General features: G+C 42.4%; 1 protein-coding gene across 4 annotated transcripts in view; it reads right to left on the reverse strand.

Annotated features, from left to right (window-relative positions):
- TMEM45B (transmembrane protein 45B) overlaps positions 1-20,600 on the reverse strand; it is a 42,910-nt gene that overhangs the window by 19,401 nt on the left and 2,909 nt on the right. Inside the window, exon 1 of one of the 4 annotated variants that reach the window (XM_017524428.1) lies at positions 2,783-2,787. The exons of the other annotated variants lie outside the window; for them this stretch is intronic. The gene's annotated coding sequence lies outside the window, so the exon portion shown is untranslated. Of the gene's footprint in view, positions 1-2,782; positions 2,788-20,600 lie in introns of those variants that run through there. 4 annotated transcript variants of the gene reach the window in all.

Consider the following 20,600-nt stretch of genomic DNA (forward strand, 5'->3'; position numbering starts at 1 on the left):
AAAAAAAAAAAAAAAGAAATAAATCCCTGGTTGGTCTGCTGCTATGGCCTAGCATTAAAAATAAGAACCAAGCTAGCTGGAGGATTGGGCAACTCTTCCTTTTTATTTCATATCCAGGGAGATCATCAGAAAAAGAACACAATTTGAGTAAGAGATTTAACCTTATTTTCCTCGTACTTCTTGTTTTTAAACAAAATTCCCCAATGTACATTTCATCCCCGCTTTCTTCCCCTCCCTCCCTCCCTCTCTCTCTCTCTCTCTCTCTCCCCTTCTTTCTCTCTCTCTCTCATTTGAGGTAAGTAAAATAGAAGACAAGGTGGAAGGAGTCAGAAAGAGAAAAGGGCGGCACGAGTAAGGAGGACTGAGGAGTAAGGAAGCAAAAGGGAAGCAGAGTCACAGAAGAGAGGAAATGGTGCCAAGGAAAGGAGACATGATGGCTGGTGTCACTTGGCTGTCGTTAAAAGTAAAACTTGATATGGTGCTTTAAAAAAATAAAGCGGGCATTTCCCCTTATTTTAGAGGGTCAAAGCAGGAATGGTGAAGGAAGAGATGTCCAGATAAATGGAAGAATCGAAAAAGGGGGAAAAGCGAATTTTGTTTTTCTCAAGTGCGTGGGTTTGGCAGCCAGCACTCTCTAACATTACTTTGCTGCCACAGGCGGAGAGGTAAAGCAAACTCTCCCAGTTTGTGGTTACAGATACAAAAATATATAGATCCCCAAATATCACAGAGAGCTTGGGCCTCTACTCAGTTCCAAACACGTGTTTCACTGAATAAATTATATTTTATCGTTACTATGAAATATTATATAACCATTAAAAAGCATGAATTGGAGGTGTGCCAGCTGTCCTAGAAGGGTTTTCATGAGATGTTGGCTGAGACAAGCAAGAAGAAAAAGAATGCTTATAATGTGAAGCCATTTTGAGTAACAATGATACTGTCCCTCAAATGTGTATACATATATATGAATATACAGTTATATGAACATGAAAGCAATATGGGAGAGTACTTTGAGATACTTCAATTCATTAAGAATTTCACAACATCACCGATCATTAGAGAAATGGAAATCAAAACCAATACCATCTAATACCAGTCAGAATGGCTGTTATTAAAAAGTCAAAAAATAAATACTTGTGAGGTTGTGGAGAAAAAGGAAGGCTTACACACTGTTAGTGGGAGTGTAAATTAGTTCAGTCATTGAGGAAGACAGTATGGCGATTTCTCAAAGACCTAAAGACAGAAATACCATTTGACCCAGCAATCTCATTATTGGGTATATTCCCAAAGGATAGAAATTATCCCAGTATAAAGACAAGACACATGCACGTGTATGTTCATTGCAGGACTGTTCACAACAGCAAAAACCTGTAATCAACCTAAATGCCCATCTACGATAGACTGGATAAATAAAATGTGGTACATATACACCATGGAATACTACATAGCCATAAAAAAGTGAGATTATGTCCTTTGCAGAACGTGGAGGGAGCTGGGGGCCATCATCCTTAGAAAACTCACTCAGGAACAGAAAACCAAATTTGGCATGCTGTCACATATATGTGGAAGCTAAATGAGGAGAACACATGGACAAATAGAGGGGAACAACACACACTGGGGGCTTTCAGAGGGTAGAGGGTGGGGTAGGGAGAGGATCAGGAAAAATAATGAATGGGTACCAGGCTTAATACCTGGGTGATGAAATACTCTGTATTAACAGATGCCCATGGCACAAGCTTACCTATGTAACAAACCTGCACTTGCACCTCTGAACTCAAAAGTTAAAAAAAGAAGAAAATAGAAAAATAGAAATAAATCAGATGATTTTTTTTAAAGATAAGAATTTCTGCCCCTCTGTGTTCCAGGCACATGTGTGATTACTCTTTCTGGCTCCCTGGTGGTTGGGTGGGGGCTTCCAACTACTGGCTAATGAACTGGTTGGGTTTTTTTTGTTTTGTTTTTTAAGAGACAGGGTCTTGCTCTGTCATCCAGTGTGGAGTGCAATGGTGAGATCATGGCTCAGTATAGCCTCAAACTCCTGGGTTCAGATGATCCTCCTGCCCCAACATCCCAAGTGGCTAGGACTACAGCTGCACGCCACCACACTTAGCTAACTTAAAAAAAGGTTTTTTTTGGAGTATGGGGTCTTGCTATGTTGCCCAGGCTGGTCTCAAACTCCTGGGCTCAAGTGATCCTCTGTCCTTGGCCTCCAAAAATTCTGGGATTATAGGTGTGAGCCACCGCACCTGGCCATGGCCAATGAGTTGTGAATAGACGTGTCCTGTGTTACCTCTGGGCTGAAGCATGCCATTGCCAGTTCAGGACTCCCATAATGCTTTTCCCTCCACCACACTGACTGTCAGTGGGCATCCTGGTAGTTCCTCCATCAGCCTGCATCCTAGGGTGGAGATGCGTCGAGCAGAACCCCAGACCAACCTTGATGAACACATGCTGTGTGAAATACACAGCTGTAACGAGTTACTGAGGTTTGTGGGCTGTTTTCATCTAGCTTACTCTAACTTGTTCAGAATCATACAGATATATACAAGTTTAACTATGTTAGAGTCAGGACACAGGCTTCTGAAGTTAAAAAAAGTACTGAAAATCTTTATTATATCCAAGGAAGAGGTTATGGTGTTATCAGAATGGCAGAAATTGTATCAACAAGGTACCACAGGTAATTTTGGTAAATTTTATGTGGAACTGCCCTGATTTCCTCCTCTATTGCATGATATCAAATGGATATATTTTCTCTTTTGAAATGGTGCCCAAGTTCCTCCACCTGAGCCCAGCCTATACTATATAATTATAATTAGTACAGGCTGGGCACGGTGACTCACGCCTGTAATCCCTGTACTTTGGGAGGCTGAGTTGGGCAGATCACCTGAGGCCAGGAGTTCAAGACCAGCCTGGCCAACATGTTGAAACCCCATCTCTATTAAAAATACAAAAATTAGCTGGGCATGGTAGTGCATGCCTATAATCTCAGCTACTTGGGAGGCTGAGGCAGGAGAATCACTTGAACCCCGGAGGGGTAGTTTGCAGTGAGTGGAGATCACGCCATTGCACTCCAGTCTGGGCGACAAGAGTAAAACTCTGTCTCAAAATAAAGTAAAATAAAATAAAATTAGTATAATTAAAATTCTTTGTATCATTAAAATTCAGGCACCTCGGGCTCTGTCACAGTACAAGGTTAAGCCATTAGGTCATTCTCAAGTTCAATGGCTCACAATGGGGACTGGTGGTGGTGCTCTGGCTCCTATGGGTAGAGAACAGGGACACTGCTGACCACCTTGCAATGGACAGGACAGCCCCACAACCAAGACCCTTGTGGCCCAGAGTATCAGCAATGCCGAGGCTGTGAGATCCTGCTCTCGCCCAGGCCTGCTTCCGAAAGCCCTTTAGTCCTGAAAAGAGAAGACAGCAGGCTGCCTTTCTTTGTTATTCAAATCCCACTTACCCCCTCTTAGAGCAAGTTCTTCTCCTTTTAAGACTAGCCTGGTGGCTGGGCATGGTGGCTCACGCTGGTAATCCTAGTTCTTTGGGAGGCTGAGGTGGGTGGATCACTTCAAGACAGGAGTTCTAGACCAGCCTGGCCAACATGGTGAAGCCCCGTCTCTACTAAAAATGCAAAAATTAGCTGGTCGTGATGGTGGGCATCTGTAGTCCCAGCTACTCGGGAGGCTGAGGCTTGAGAATAGCTTGAACCTGGGAGGCAGAGGTTGCCGTGAGCAGAGATTGCACCACTGCACTCCAGCCTGGGCGACAGAGCAAGACTCAAACTCCAGAAAACAAAAACAAAAAAATAACCCAAAACTAGCCTGGGTAACATGGTGAAACTCCATTTCTATTAAAAAAAAAAAAAAAATTAGCCAGGTGTGGTGGTGAGTGCGTGTAGTCCCAGCTACGTGGGAGGTTGAGGCTGCCGTAAGCCATGATTGTGTCACTGCACTCCAGCCTGGGAGCTGAGATTGTGCCACTGCACTGCAGCCTGGGTGACAGAGCAAGACTCTGTCTTAAAAAAAAAAAAAGAGAGAGAGAGAGAGAGAGAAAGAAACACCCTCACCTATGATCAGTCTCCATTTTCATCAATCCTCTCCTTCCCCAGCCCTATCTACCTACTTGGTAGAGACCAGCCCGGGTTGGTCTTAAAGGGAGAAGAACATGCTCTAAGAGGGAGTAAGTGGGATTTAACTAACAAAGAAAGGAGGCCGCCTGCTCTCTTCTCCCTTCAGGAGTAAAGGGCTTTGGGAAGCAGGCCTGGGCGAGAGCAGGATCTCACAACCTTGACATTGCCGATACTCCGGGCCACAGGGATCCTGCACGTTGCACGGTGTCCAGCAGGCAGCCGCCAGTCGACTTTATATTTCTACAGGTTTGCATTTCAATTCGTAAGTTGAATTATACAGCATGTGTCTTTTGTGACCGGGCCTTTCTGTTGGCACGATGTGTCCCAGGTTCTTCATGTTGTGGCACGGATCACCAGGGACTCCTTTTGTTGGCTGAATGGTATTTCATTGTGTGGGTAGACCATATGTACTGGTTGCTAGGGCTAGTAACACAGCACCACAGACTGGGCAGCTTAGCCATTCACACTCTCAGCCCTGGAGGCCTCTCTCCCTGGCTTGGAGATGGCCGGCTTTTCTCTGTGTCCGCACGTGGTCTTCCTCTTGTGTGTGTCTGTGTTCTTATACAGACATTACTCATATTGAATTTGGGCCCCACCCTAATGATCTCACTTTAATTACTTCTTTAAAGATCTTATCTCTAAAGAGTCACATAAGACTTCCACATTTGAATTTGGAGAGAGCACAGTTCAGCCCGTAACGCCCTGCCCTTCGCTCCCTGAAAATTGGTCCTTCTCACATGCAGAATACACTCACCCACCGTCCCAACAGGGCCAAACGACTTAACCCAGACCAGCATGAACGTTAAGTCCAAAATCTCATGTAAGTATCATCGAAACCAGGAAAGGGTGAGATTTGAGGTATGGGTCATTCTGAGGCAAAACTCTTCTCCAGCTATGAACCTTTACGACCAGACAAGAAATTATCTGCTTCCCAAACAGGACAGGCATAGCATCGACATTTCCAGTTTAAAAGGGAAAGAGGAAAGGGGTCACGGATCTCCTATCCTGGAACCTGGCAGGGCAAATTCCATTCCATTTTTATTTATTTGTTTATTTTCAGAGTTTCACTCTTGTTGCCCAGGCTGCAGTGCAATGGTGCGATCTTGGCTCACTGCAATCTCCGACTCCTGGGTTCAGTGATTCTCCTGCCTCAGCCTCCCAAGTAGTTGCTATTACAGTCATGCACCACCATGCCTGGTTAATTTTTGTATTTTTAGTAGTGACAGGGTTTTGCCATGTTGCCCAAGCTGGTCTCCAACCCCTGATCTCAGGTGACCCGCCCGCCTTGGCATCCCAAAGTGCTGGGATTACGGGCATGAGCCGCCACACCTGGCCCAATTCTGTTCAATTTTAAGGCTTGAGAATAATCCTCTTTGCCTCAATGCTCTGTTGTCTAGGTCCACAGGATGGCCATGCCTTCCAGGGCCACTGTCCTGACCCTCTACCCTTAAGTGGTGGTCCTGCCCCTTGGTCCTGGGCTGGGGCATCCTGGCCTGCTGAAACCAAGGAAATGGTACCAGTCCTGGACCCTGAATCTGTGTGCCCTGGGGCCAAGGTGGCAGTAGCAGCCTGGCAGATCTCTGAACTGCCCTCATAGTCATTCTTCTCTTTCCTTTAAGGATAACTCATGATCACAGCCATATCACTGTATTGGCTGGTCCTGCAGAATTCCAGAAGTCTGACAATCTTCCTTCATTTCTGTCTCCTTTGGTCCAAGCTGGCAATGTCTGCTGGCATAAATTCTCAAAATCCTTGTTGGCCTCCTATGCAATCGACAGGGGCGAGGCCATTTGACAAGAGGGCTCTCCACAGATGTCCCTGGGTAGCCGTATCTCTGTTCCTGCCTCGCTGAGCTGTATCCATGCATGACTGTATCCATGCATCACACTGGCCATCTTTCCAGATGGGGTCCAGCCACACCCTTGGTCTTTTCTCCAGAATGTGCTTTCTCATTTTTTTGTAAACTGGATAGGCTGAGAATTTTCCAAATCTTCAAGTTTTGGTTCCTTTTGTTTTCTTAAAAAGTCCTTTTTTAGTTTATCTCTCTCCTCTCACATTTTACCACGAGCAGCAAGAAGAAACCAGGCCACCTTCAGTACTTTGCTTAGAAATCTTCTCAGCTAAATAGCCAAGTTCATCATTTATAAGTTCTGCTTTCCATGAAACATGAGCATCCAATTCAACAAATTTCTTTGCCACTTTATAACAAGGTCCATTTGTCCATTTTTCTTCTAGTTTCTAATACCATGTTCCTCATTTCTGTCCAGGATCTCACCAAAAGTACCTTTATCATTCATATTTCAATGAGAATGCTGTTCCTGATGTATGTGTTCTTGAAGATGATTGACACTTTCTCTACAGCTCTCTTCTTTTCTTTCTCAGTCCTCACCGGAATCACCTTCAATGTCCACATTTCTATCAACAGTCTCATTAAGGCAATCTAGGCCTTTTCCAACATGCACCTCCAAACTCTTCCAGCCCTTACTCACGGTCTAGTTCCAAAGCTGCGTCTGCTCAGCAGCACCCTATTTCTTGGTACTGAAATCTGTACGGTTGCCAGGGCTGCTATGACAAAGTCCCACAGACTGGGGAGCTTAAACAACAGCCATTTACCTTCTAACAGTTATGGAAGCTAGAAGTCCAAGACCAATGCGTTGGCAGATGGGTTTCTTCTGAGGCCTCTCTCCTGGGCTGTAGATGCCCACCTTCGCCCTGTGTCTTCATTCAGATGGTCTTCTTTCTATGTGTGTCTGTGTCTAAAAAGTTCCTTTTTTTTTTTTGAGATGAAGTTTTGCTCTTGTTGCCCAGGCTGGAGCGCAATGGCGTGATCTTGACTCACTGCAACCTCCGACTCCCGGGTTCAAGCAATTTTCCTGCCTCAGCCTCCTGAGTAGCTGGGATTACAGGCACCTGCTACCACCCCTGGTGAAGTTTTTGTATTTTTGGTAGAGACAGGATTTCACCATATTGGCCAGGCTGGCCTTGAACTCCTGACCTCAGGTGATCCACCCACCTCGGCCTCCCAAAGTGCTGGGATTATGGGTGTGAGCCACTGAGCCTGCTCCTAAAGTTCCTCTTTTTATTATTTTTTTTTAAATTTAGAACCTAGTTTTAGCCGACCTAAAGTTCCTCTTATACGGATACCAGTCATATTGGCTTAGTGTCCTAATGACCTCATTTTAACTTGATTACTTCTTTAAAGACCCTGTCCCCAAACAGAGGCATATTAGGAAGCACTGGAGGTGAGGACTTCAGCATACACACTTGGAGATGGAGGGGGGACACAACTCTGCCCATAACACCATATATTATTTATCCATCAATTCACATTTTCATTGCCTTTTTTTTTTTTCTGTTTATTTTTTGAGACAGAGTCTCCGTCACCCAGGCTGAGGTGCAGTGGCGCGACCTCAACTCACTGCAGCCTCCACCTCCCGGGTTCAAGCAACTCTCCTGCCTCAGCCTCCTAAGTAGCTGGGACTAAGAGCACCACCACACTGGCTAATTTTGGTATTTTTAGCAGAGACAGGGTTTCACCATCTTGGCCAGGCTGGTCTCGAACTCCTGACCTCAGGTGATCTGCCCGCCTCGGCCCCACAAAGTGCTGGGATTACAGGTGTGAGCCACTGTGCCTGGCCAATTAACACATTTCCTTTTATAAATTTAATTACTAAATCACTATGAAAAGTAACTCTCAGGTGCATAACAAAGAAACTACGAAGATTTCAACAACCTTACTAAGTTGTTTTACTTTTTATTTCTGTGAGTTTTTCCTGATGGCTCTGAAAGTCACCCTAACAGTTCTCTGTACTTTCTTGTCATTACTATTTTACTTAAAAAAACCCCACTCTTATTGACATATAATCTACATACTATAAAGTTCACCTTTTAAAGTGTTCAATTTGGTGTTTTTTAGTTTACTAACAGTTGTGCAACCACTGTTGCTATCTAATTTTAGATAAAATTACAAGTATTCAATTTTAGAATGTTTTTATCAACCCCCGTTGGTAGTCACTCCCATTTCCCACCAGCCTCCCAGACCCTGGCAATCACTAATATGCTTTCTGTCTCTGTGGATTTGCCTAATTTAGACAGTTTATATAAATCAAATCATAAAAGATGCAGCCTCTTTCTTTTAGCATAATGTTTTCAAGGTTCATTCATGATACAGCATGCATCAGCATCTCATTCCTTTTTTTTTTTTGAGACGGAGTTTCACTCTGTCATCCAGGCTGGAGTGCAGTGGCGTGATCTTGGCTCACTGCAACCTCTGCCTCCCAGGTTCAAGCGATTCTCCTCCCTCAGCTTCCCAAGTAGCTGAGACTACAGATGCATGCCACCATGCCCAGCTAATTTTTGTATATTTTTTTTTTTTTTTTTTGGGACGGAGTTTCGCTCTTGTTACCCAGGCTGGAGTGCAATGGCGTGATCTCGGCTCACCGCAACCTCCGTCTCCTGGGTTCAGGCAATTCTCCTGCCTCAGCCTCCCGAGTAGCTGGGATTACAGGCACGCGCCACCATGCCCAGCTAATTTTTTGTATTTTTAGTAGAGACGGGGTTTCACCGTGTTGACCAGGATGGTCTCGATCTCTTGACCTCGTGATCCACCCGCCTCGGCCTCCCAAAGTGCTGGGATTACAGGCTTGAGCCACCGCGCCCGGCCAATTTTTGTATTTTTAGTAGAGATGGGGTTCACCATGTTGGCCAGGCTGGTCTTGAACTCCTGACCTCTTGATCTGCCCACCTTGGCCTCCCAAAGTGCTGGGATTACAGGCATGAGCCACCACACCCAGCCTACATCATTTCTTTTCATGGCTAAATAATATTCCATTGTATGGATATGTCACATTTTGTTTATTCGCCTGTTAGGGAATGGACATTGGAATTGTTACGAATAATGATGCAGTGAACAATTGCATGTTTTTGGGTGTACAGATGTTTTCATTTCTCTTGCATATGCAGTAGTCTCCCTTACCCATGGATTTGCTTTCTGCAGTTTCAGTTACCTGCAGTCAACTTGGTCCAAAAATGTTAAATGGAAAATTCAAGAAACAAATAATTTAGAAATTTTAAATTGCACACCATTCTGAGTAGCATAAGGAAATTTCATGCCATTCCACCCTGGATATGAGTCATTGCTTTCTCCAGCATAAGCACGCTGTACACACAGTCTGCCTATTAGTAGCTGTCTGGATTATCAGGTTGACTGTCATGGTGCCATAGTGCTTGTATTCATGTAACCCTTATTTTACCTAATGGCTCCAAAATGAAGAAGTAGTGATGCTGGCAGTTCGAATATGCCAAAGAGAAGTTGTCAAGTGTTTTGTTTAAGTGGAAACATGGAAGTTCTTAACTTAATAAGAAAAGAAAAAAATAGTATGCTGAGGTTGCTAAGACCTGTAATAAAAATGAAACTTCATCCATTAAATTGTGAGCAGTATATTGTAATTGTTCTACTACACATATAGTTCTATGATAGTCCTATTATTAATTATTATTGTTAATCTCTTACTATACCTAATTTATATAAGCTTTATCATAAGCATATATGTCTAGGAAAAAACACAGTGTATATAGGGTTTGGAACTAACTATTCGTGGTTTTAGCATCCACTAAGGGTCTTGGAACGTATCCCCAGTGGATAAGGGGTGACTACTGTATATCTAGGAGTGGAATACTTGGTCAGATGGTAACTCTGTATTTAACATTTTGAATAACTGTCAGACTTTTCAAAAGTGGCGGCACCCTTGGCACTGTTTACAATAGCAAAGACCTCGAACCAACCCAAATGCCCATTGATGATAGACTGGACAAGGAAAATGTGGCACATATACACCATGGAATACTATGCAGCCATAAAAAATGATGAGTTCGTGTCCTTTGTAGGGACAGGGATGAATCTGGAAATCATCATTCTCAGCAAACTGACACAAGCACAGAAAATCAAACACCGCATGTTCTCACTCAGAGACGGGTGTTGAACAATGAGAACACTTGGAAACAAAGAGGGGAACATCACATACTGGGGTCTGTTGGTGGGGGTCAGGGAGGGACAGTGGGGAGTGGGGAGGTTGGGGAGGGATAACATGGGGAGAAATGCCAGATATAGGTGACATGGGGAGGGGATGGAGGCAGCAAACCACATTGCCATGTATGTACCTATGCAACAATCCTGCGTGTTCTGCACATGTACCCCAGAACCTAAAGTACAATTAAAAAAAAAAGTGGCTGCACCCTTTCACAATCCCACCAGCAATGTATTAGCATTCCAATTTCTTCACATCTTTGCCAACACTTGTTATGCCTTTTTTCATTTAGCCGTCCCAGTGGGTATGAAGTGGTATTTTGTTGTTGTGTTTCCCTAATGATTAGTGATGTTGAGCATCTTTTCATGTGCTTATTGGGCACTTGTAAATGCCTACTCAAATACATTGCCCAGTTTAATTGGATTATTTGTCATTTTATTATTGTTGTAATAGTTATTTATTCTAGATACAGGTTTCTTACCAGATATATTATTTGCAAATATTTTCTCCCATTCTGTGAGTTGTCTTTTCCCATCAAAGCACAGAAGCTTGTAATTTTGATCAAGTCCAATTTATCTGTTTTTTTTTTCCTTTTGTTTGTGCTTTTGATGTTATAGCCAAGAAACAAGTGCTTAACCAAAGGTCAGAAAACTCACTTCTATGTTTTCTTCTAAAAATTGCATACTTTTAGCTCATATTTATGACTCTGTCTCTGATGTAATTTTTTTTTTTTTTGAGATGGAATTTTGCCCCCTCCCAGGGTGGAGTGAAATGGCACAATCTCAGTTCACTGCAACCTTCGCCTCCCGGGTTCAAGTGATTCTCCTGCCTTAGCCTCCTGAGTAGCTGGGATTAGTGTGTGCCACCACACCTGGCTAATTTTGTATTTTTAATAGAGACAGGGTTTTACCATGTTGGCCAGGCTGGTCTCGAACTCCTGACCTTAGGTGTTCTGCCCGGCTCAGCCTCCCAAAGTGCTGGGATTACAGGTGTGAGCCACCGTGCCTGATCTCGGATCTATTTTGAATTTCCTTTTGTATATTGTGGAGGTAGGGCTCCAGCTTTATTCTTTCCCATGTGAATATCCAAGTGTTCCAGCCACTTGTTAATAAAACGATTCTTTCCCCTATTGAATTATCTTGGGCTCTTGTCTATCCTTCTACTCTTAAAAGTAGATTTCATCAGTTCTTTATTTACAGAAGGACCTTGCCTATAACCAGCTCAATTGTGAATCAGAAGATTGATTAAACTATTATGATACATATTAAAAACACTTTACTAGAGTATACAGAGAACACCCATAACAATGAAAATAAAGGGAGGATTCCTATTCAGCCTGGAGGAAACAGGAAAAAGATTATGCAGGTTAGTGTCATTAAACCTTCCTGGAAAAACACATAGGCATTAGTCAGGTAGTGTGGGCGGAGCTCTAGGCAGAGCAAATAGCATATGCAAAGGCTGAGAGGCAATTGCAGCCAATCGTCCATATGGTGGGAGTGAACTAGATAATGTCACTTACTCTCTTTACCCTATACCATTTCCACCTTCTTTACCAAGCAAAATCACATGTAATTCCCTTGCATGGATGGAATGCATTAAATCTTAAAATTTTGTTAGATTGGGACTGACCAAAAGAATATACTTAAAAGTCAAATAATGGCACATATACGCCATGGAATACTATGCAGCCACAAAAAAAGGTTCAGTTCATGTCCTTTGTAGGGACATGGGTGAACCTGGAAACCATCATTCTCAGCAAATTGACACAAGAACAGAAAGCCAAACACCGCATGTTCTCACTCATAGGTGGGTGTTGAACAATGAGAACGCATGGGAACAGGGACAGGGACCTCACACACTGGGGTCTGTTGGGGGGTGGGGACCTACGGGAGGGATAGCAGAGGGTAGGGAGATTGGGGAGGGATAACATTAGGAGAGATACCTAATGTAGGGGACGGGGGATGGAGGCACACACCACCATGGCATATGTATACCTATGTGACAATCTTGCAAGATCTGCCCATGAATCCCAGAACTTAAAGTAAAATAATTAAAAAAAAATACAGCATATGTTCATTAAAAAGAAGTCAAATAAAACAGACATTATGGTCCTATGTGCCCAAGAGTCTCAGGGAAAGCACAGAAACCAACTCACACATGGGCCTGAGGAAGGCTGAGTTAGAAAAGACTTAAGTCAACTTTATATTAGTTCGAATCATTCTATTTCCTACATTTTCCTAAAGGAAACCGAATTCCTAAATTTTCCTCTGAGGAGGAATACAGTCACATAATAGAACATGAACTACGTAGTGTCAGACCTCAGTTCAATCCTGGTTTTGCCCCTTCTACCTGTAAGACCTTGGACAAGTCCTCCAATGTCTCTGAATCTCAGTACTCCTCCTTCTAAAACAGGGACATTAACACCACCTTGGAGGGATCCTGTGAGGCTTACCTGAAAATGTCCAGCAGATGCCTAGAATATGTGTTTAATAAGTGTTAGCTTCCTCTCTAGTCTGGTGCTCGTACACTATTCCCGCAATAATGGGGGACAGGCTTGGGCTGCTCTCCTAGGAGAATACACTTATGAACTAAAGCTGCTGTTTTTTGCTTTTGAGTAGATGACCCTAAATGGGCAAAATTACTGCTTAACATCACATAATCCTAGAGAGGGCAGTGGCTGAGTATAACTTTTTAATGGGAATGAGATGTGTGTTTGGTCAGTAAGGAAGTAGGTTATAGGGTGATCTTGGCATATTATTTTCATTGTTTTTATACATTCTGAACCTGTCTTTGCCAGCAGGAACTCTCAGATGGCTTCTGGTCTGGGTTTGGTTTGGAATACAGCCAAACCTACCTGACTCAGCTTTTTGTAACCCTGCAAATAACAAGGTTAATACCTCTTCGTGTTCTATGAACTGCTTAGTAATAGAATGCAGGGGAAGAAGAGGGTTCAGTGTTGAAAATAAATATTCCATTGCTCACAGGTGGGTGGGACTGTGGCCGTAGTCCTGAACTTCACTTAAGTCACGTCCCTGCTCTACAGTGGCCTCAGGGACCTGAAGAGGTCTGGAATCTCTCCCCGTCTTTCGAATTTGACAGTTACTGCCATCATTATTTCCTGTATGAGAGGTTCTTTGGAACAGCAAGGTCAGAAGGAGTAAGGCATGATTCCACCATGATATAGAATTATCATAAAATATGGTAATTCTATATGAAATTACTATGGAAAAGAACTCTGTTACTTCCCAGCTTGGTTTGGTTCCTAAGCAGCAGATAGTCTCAGCCCTGCTGTCTCTCTCTTTCTAAAATTTTCCATATAAGCCATTTAAATACAGGATTCTTCTGGGTGCTAAGGAAATAATATAATGAATAATGATAATATGAATAGTTTTATCTTCAAGGAGTTTATAATCTAGTAGAAAGCTGTATACAGTCAGGTGCTGCACAGCAATGTTTTGGTCAATGATGAACGCCATGTATGAGAGTGGCCCCGTAAGATTATAATACCTTTTTTTTTCTGAGACAAGGTCTCACTCTGTCACCCAGGCTGGAGTGCAGTGGACCATCTTAGCTCACTGCAACCTCCGCCCTCAGGGTTCAAGTGATCCTCTTGCCTCAGCTTCCTGAATAGCGGGGGCCACAGGTGTGCACAACCATATCCGGCTAATTATTTTTGTATTTTTAGTAGAGACAGGGTTTTGATATTGCCCAGGCTGGTCTCGAACTCCTGAGCTCAAGTGATCTGACCTAAGGCCTTAGCCTCCCAAAGTGCTGGGATTACAGGTGTGAGCCACTGTGCATCGCCATAATACTATATTTTTAATGCATGTTTTCCATGTTTAGATATACACATACTTACCACTATGCTATAACTGCCTGCAGTGTGTGGTATAGTCATGTGCTATACAGGTTTGGAGTGAATTCTTGGAAAAAGTGCTCATGCCTACAGACTCCTTCTTTCACTATCTGCTAAGAGCGTGTTTGCTCAGCACTGACATTATACACCACATAGCCTAGATGTGTGGTAGGCTATGACATCGGGCTTGTGCAAGTACACTCTAGGATGTCCGCACAACAAAATCATCTAATGATACATTTCTCAGAACATGTCCCCATTGTTAAGCGTCACATGACAGTACTTGTGAAAGAATGATTGTTCTGGGACACACTGGGAGCAGTCCTAGCACATAGAATACAAAGTGGGTAACCCTCGCCTGAGAAACTGGCCAGGCCTCACAGGGGAGGTGTCATTTGATCTGGGCCTTTCTTTAAACTGTCATGAAAATTAGGCAGTTTTGCTGGATCCTGAATTCAAGATTGAAAAACAAATCTGGACTAAATTCTATTTTCTCAACATCTAACAAGAACACTGGCCGCCGAGTCAGAATACCTGGGTTCTAGCCTGAATTCTGCTATGAATTCACTCCGTGACCTTGAGCAAGACATATAACCTCTCAGGATCATAACTTCTTCATTTGTTAAATAGGTAGTTTGGAAGAGGGACTCTCCATGGCTCTTCCTAATTCTGAAATCCCTTTATGTCTTTGCTCCTCATTAATACATCACAAAAACAAAAATGCAGAAGTTTGAGCAAGTTTTAATCATGGAGAAGGGAGAATGAAGCTAAGGCTATGGATATTACTTACAAAGAAGCAGTTACCAGTTGCCACGTCAGCATGCATTAGAGTGAAAGAGCATTTCTGGACTTCAAAGCTTGGCTTAGTTTTCAAACAACCAAAAAAAAAACCTTACATGTATTTCAATAATTAACACTATCCTTAATTCACCCATGTGAAAGAGTACATTTAGTTCAGAATTCTCTTTCTGGGTGGTCAAGGAAACTAACAATGGAAAGATCTCTTCAAAGTCATGAAGTCAAATTTCCAAGATGGCAGGCCACTAGGGAACATTTCTCCAAGGCCTGGGCTCTCTGCCTTCTCCACCTCTTAGAAAAATGCTCAGGCCTACAGATAGACTCCTTCTCTCCTTCCCTCAGCATCCACTGCCAGTGAGCTTGCTCAGCACTGGCATTAGTAAATAGGTGGAGGCGGGGACTTCCACTTCACTCAACAGTCCTCCTTGCGCAAGCCCTTACTTATATTTTCTCTTCCCCTTGCAGGAACTCTCATGCACACCCATGGGTTAATCACCTCTTGCACACTGATGACTCCCATACCTTCATCTCCAGCCCTGACCTTGTCTCTAAGTCTCAGACTCATAGATCCGACAACGTGCTGAATAGACAGACATGTACGTAAACATGTAGATGTTTCTTAGACACCTCAAGTCAGTAAGTCTAAGACTGAATTCACCATCTTCTTTCCCCACCAAATCGGCTTCTCTTCTCATCTCCCAAACTTGGGTAATGGCTTAACGTCACCCAGAAAGCCAGAATCCTGGGAGTCATCTGGACTCTCTTCTTCCCTTACCATTCCCGGCAAAGACACCAAAATATTGCTATGTTTGCTTCCCCTAGTATTCTGGGACTTTCTCTTTCCCTTCTGTGCCTGCAGTAATGATCTCATTTGGGCTCTCATTATCTTTTTCTTAAAAGACTGGGAGGCCTCTAGTTCTGCTGTCCATGAATCCTTCTTCCACCCTGCAGCCAGAGTCATCCACCTTCTGTGTAAATCTGACTGTACTACTAGAGAATGAAAAATATTCCATTGGGAAACCAGCATCCTGTGGAGGGGTCCACACCCCATGTACCTGGGTGTGGCTCCTCTCCAGCGTCATCTCCCATTTCTCTCCGCTGTGAACCTGACAGTGTCCCCTTTGCTCATGTTGTCCCCTCTGCATTGCATGTCCTTTTCACTCCTCTTATTTGGCTCACCTTGAATCTGTTTTCCATATTTAGGCCTTATCTCCTCCAGGAAGCCTCTGTGAATCCCCAGGCTGGGCTAAGTGCCCACCTCTGTGTTTTCAAAGGACCTTATTCATACCTTGATTTTTATAATGTACCATGTCATATTAAAATTATAGTGACATATGTCTTGCCCATTAGTTTACAGAATCTTCAAGAACAGGCACCTTATCATCTCCATCATAAACTAGCACAAGCTTGATATATAATAGGTCTTGAACTGAACTGAATGGGTGCAGCTTAGCCTTAATCTTGAATCACCAGGACACCATCTCTTAAATCTAGTCATTGGTAAAGTTGCTGGTACCATCACAGCTTTCATACAATTCTTGGAGCTAGATAAGTCCTTTGATTTCTAGTACTGTGTCTCACAGACTGTGTATGTGTGAATCCTCTCCCCACAAATGATATCTGAAATCACAGGACAAACATGGCTCATAATCCTGGAGTATCAATTTCACCTACAGATTCTGGAAAAATGATCTTCATTTTAAATCAGATATAGACGTATTTTGGGGTGGCATACATTTTTTAGGATTAAGACGGACTGCAGCTTATGCTAGGCTGTTCTCAGCCAAGTCTCCAGGTCCTTGGGAGTTTAGGTTCTATTGTTGGCGCAGATGACTGAGAAATACAAATCTACAGATCACCACCGTTTTGCACTGTAGTTTAGTTACTGTTCTAGAGCCTCCTATAGAGAAATAAACAGCCCCAGTGAGACCAAAGCAGGAGTTATCTCAATAATGGCCAGAAAAGAGAGACTTTCATCGCAGGTCTGAGTTACGTTTGAAAAGGTATTTTGAAATTAGCACAACACTGTGCTTTGTATAATCTATAAAATATGCCAGATGGTAGATCAATGTAGGGGAGAAGGCAGAAAAATGACCATTAGAACGGATCAAAGAGAAGGTCTGGATCAAAGTGGAGGCTGATCAAAGACACTGGAAGGAAGGGAAGAGCACTGCAGTCAAAGGATGGAACATGAGGAAAAACTAATCTAAATTGAACTGTGGCTCAAGAGGGACTCCATGCAGGGTGGTTGGTGATAATCTAAGAAATAATTAGATATTTAGTAAGGTGATATGGGGAGTTTTCAATCCTGGAAATTCTACTTAGAGTCCTAGCAGTTAGAGATCTTCCAACTTTGTTTTCTCATAGCTATTCCATACCATCAGATTTGAGAATGAGGTAGCATCATCCAAGAGGTGGTGACATAAAAAGATGTAAGAGAAACAGAGGAAATAGCAAGGGGACAGGTAGGAAGATCTAGTTTAAAACAGATAGTAGGGTCAATGTAAGTCCACTAACATTTATCAAATGCCTACTATGCATAAGGCACTGCTGTGCGTGATAGAGGGGCAGAGGTGACAAGCTTGGGCCTGTGCTGTCAGGGAGTCTGCAGTCATTTTTAAAGGCGCCTAAGAAGGAAAAAATCCAAGGTCAAATGGGCAGGCTTTTCAAGTGAGAAGTCTTAGGAAGCTAAAGCAGGAACGATTCCTATCATACATATGATCTGTTCCCTTCACATGCTCTAAGTCTTTCCCAGAAAAAAAAAAAGATGAATCTACTCCAAGTTTTGATGATCACTGTCAGGCTGCACATGGGAAAATTTGCATGGATTTGGAGGATGACCTTCAAGGGCAGAAAATTGGTCCCAAATTCTATAACCAAAACATTCTCTAGAGGTATTAGAAATATGTTTACCAATATAGCCCATTAAAGAAAAACACTGTGCTAATTATACTTTTCCATTTTAACTAAGTCTTCTACCTACACAACCTGTAAAGAAAAACACTGGCATGGCAGGGAGCATCTCCAGAGGCCCTAATTTATTCTGGATTAGTGACGGTTTCTTTGTAGGTAGGTAATGAATATTTTGCAAATGGTTATCCAAAAGTAATTAGTTACACATGTATTCTAAGAGTTTTCATTCTCTAATATCTCAGTACTTTTTATTAAATTTTTCAATAGAAAAAAGAAACAACAACCATGCAGAATATCAGCAACTTCACAGTGAGGCAGAATCAAGGACACATTTCCCAGTTTGAATCCTAGACTTCCACTTAGCTACCTTACAACAAGAACCTCTGCTATTAAACAGATTACATAATAAATACATCTAAGTTATTATTGGACTTTTCTCAAACAGGAATAAATGGCTAGAAGCGGGATCTTTGTACAGAGAAACCCATTATACGTACTAGAAAGCACTAGAGACAGATGATAAGACATCAAAAAGGCCCTCTCTGGCTAACCACCCTACAATGAAGCCCACCAACCTGCAAGCCGCACTCAAAGACGATGCACACCATTCTTAAACATGTACACGTGAATGAAGCTTCCAACATGAAAGGCAGGCCAAAAGCAACTTTGAAAGCCACTTTGAAAATAGACACAGACATAGTAGGTAGCTGAAGAAAAAAATTTTTTTTGAGATGGAGTCTCACTCTGTCACCTAGGCTAGAGTGCAATGGCATGATCTTGGTTCACTGTAACCTCTGCCTACCAGGTTCAAGCGATTCTCCTGTCTCAGCCTCCTGAGTAGCTGGGATTACAGGTGTGTGCCACCATGCCCGACTAATTTTTTTATTTTTAGTAGAGATGGGGTTTCAGTATGTTGGCCAGGCTGGTCTCGAACTGCTGACCTTAGGCAATCTGTCTGCCTCGGCCTCCCAAAGTGCTGAAATTATAAGTGTGAGCCACTGTGCCCAGACGAAAACTTTTAAAATGTAGAAAAAGCACTGAGTTAATATTCTCAGGAAAATAAGACACGTCACTCATGAAATGAGAACAGGATACTGTAAAAACCATTTAGAAGACCACACCTCTTGCCCATAAAAGCTCCTGAGAATTAAAAATATAATGGTAGGAATGTAAACATTTAATAGCAGTATTGGGAGATTTATTAGAATGAAAAATCATGGGACATTTTTCAAATAAAAAAGATACAATTACAGGACAGATCCAAGAGATTCCATTTTCAGATTCAGTCTAAGTAATTAAGTTTCAGAAAGAAAGCATGAGAAAATTATATAACAGAAGAAAATAACTCAGAACTGAAGAATGTAATTTTTGAATTGAAAAGGTCTATAAAACACCTAGGACAGTGACTGATAGTCCCCTGTATCTCCCGCCAAAAAACCCCTCCCCAACATTAAATAACAACATCATGAAATATCAGAATATGAGCAATAAAGAAAAGAAAACCCTACAAACACCCAGAGATTAAAACAAAATACCAGGGATCAGGAATTAGAATGGCATCAGCTTCTCAACAGCACTGTAAGAAAGTAGAAGAAAATGGAGCAATGTTTTCAAAATTCGGACAGGAAATGATTTCTGATTAATATCCCATACCCAGTCAAACCGGCAATCAAGAATGAAGGAAGAGTGGTGACATCTTATATGGGTACAAGCCCAAAAAGCAACCGTGTCTTATGGGGCCTGAATCTTACACACTTTCGGGAGCCTTCTTTAAGAAAAAGGCATAAAATTGCAAAAACTGTACATAATTGGGTATGAAAGTGTATATGTATTCCACAAGAGATGGACTGGATAGAAAAAAAAAAAAGTGGGTATGTATTTAGAATGAGAAAAATCACAACAGACAGTGGCCGTTCTAGACTCACTCTTTCCAGATGTGCTTAGAAAATGTACCCCAAATGCTTCTTGATGGCAGCCTGGCTTTTCCTCCCCACTCAACAGCTTGCAATGCAATTAGCAGCACTCAGAGGGGCTCCATGAGTTTCCTGGGCTTCAGGAAGTGACTCCTTGCTGATGAGTTCTCAAACAACTAAATAGAGTAAAGAAAATGTAGCAATTCCTAACTCCAGGAGGTGGGGGGGTGGGTAGAAAGACTGGTCAGGAAGGGAAATGTAAAGATCATGGTGTATCACCTGCCTTAGTTGGGAACAATATATACATGGTCATAATAATGTAAACACCAAACATTGACTTATCAAAAATTTAGGATATAACCATATTGGAAACTTATAAGAAAGGGATGTGAAGATAAGATAGAGGGTTGGGGTGTAAAGGAGCTAAACCCTCATCCTTCTAGGTAGGATGTCAATAGATGTCATCCAGAGCTGAAAAGAGAAGAAGAAATGGCCAGTATTTGCATGCTATTTAGGATACGGTAATATCAGAAAAACGCAACCCAGAGCATTGAAAGTAATTGCCGCTAGGGTTATATACTCAGTACAAACTCTGTAAATCTTTCTACAACGAATGACTTCTAAGACTATACATTGATTTGTGTTGACCAAAGTAGAAAATTAAAAAATAAAGTAATACCCTCAAGAGGAGTGAGGCAAAAAGCTAATGGAAATAAAATAAAGGCACAGATTCTCAAGGGACAGACCACATGCCAGAAGGAGCAATAATCTGAACACTGTATTTAGAGAATCTAGTAATTCTCCAATGAAGTAGAGTTAGGGAAACAACGTGAGGTACTTGCTTTATTTTTCCTGAATCCAGTTTTCTTCTTTAAAAAACCGTAAGATTGGACTTGACAATCTTTAGGGTTATACCCAGCTCTAAGACAGTTTTGTAATTACATGGAATAAAGATGGGCATGAAA

Source organism: Cebus imitator, unplaced genomic scaffold (assembly GCF_001604975.1).
Source record: "Cebus imitator isolate Cc_AM_T3 unplaced genomic scaffold, Cebus_imitator-1.0 Scaffold0, whole genome shotgun sequence".
NCBI lineage: Eukaryota > Metazoa > Chordata > Mammalia > Primates > Cebidae > Cebus > Cebus imitator.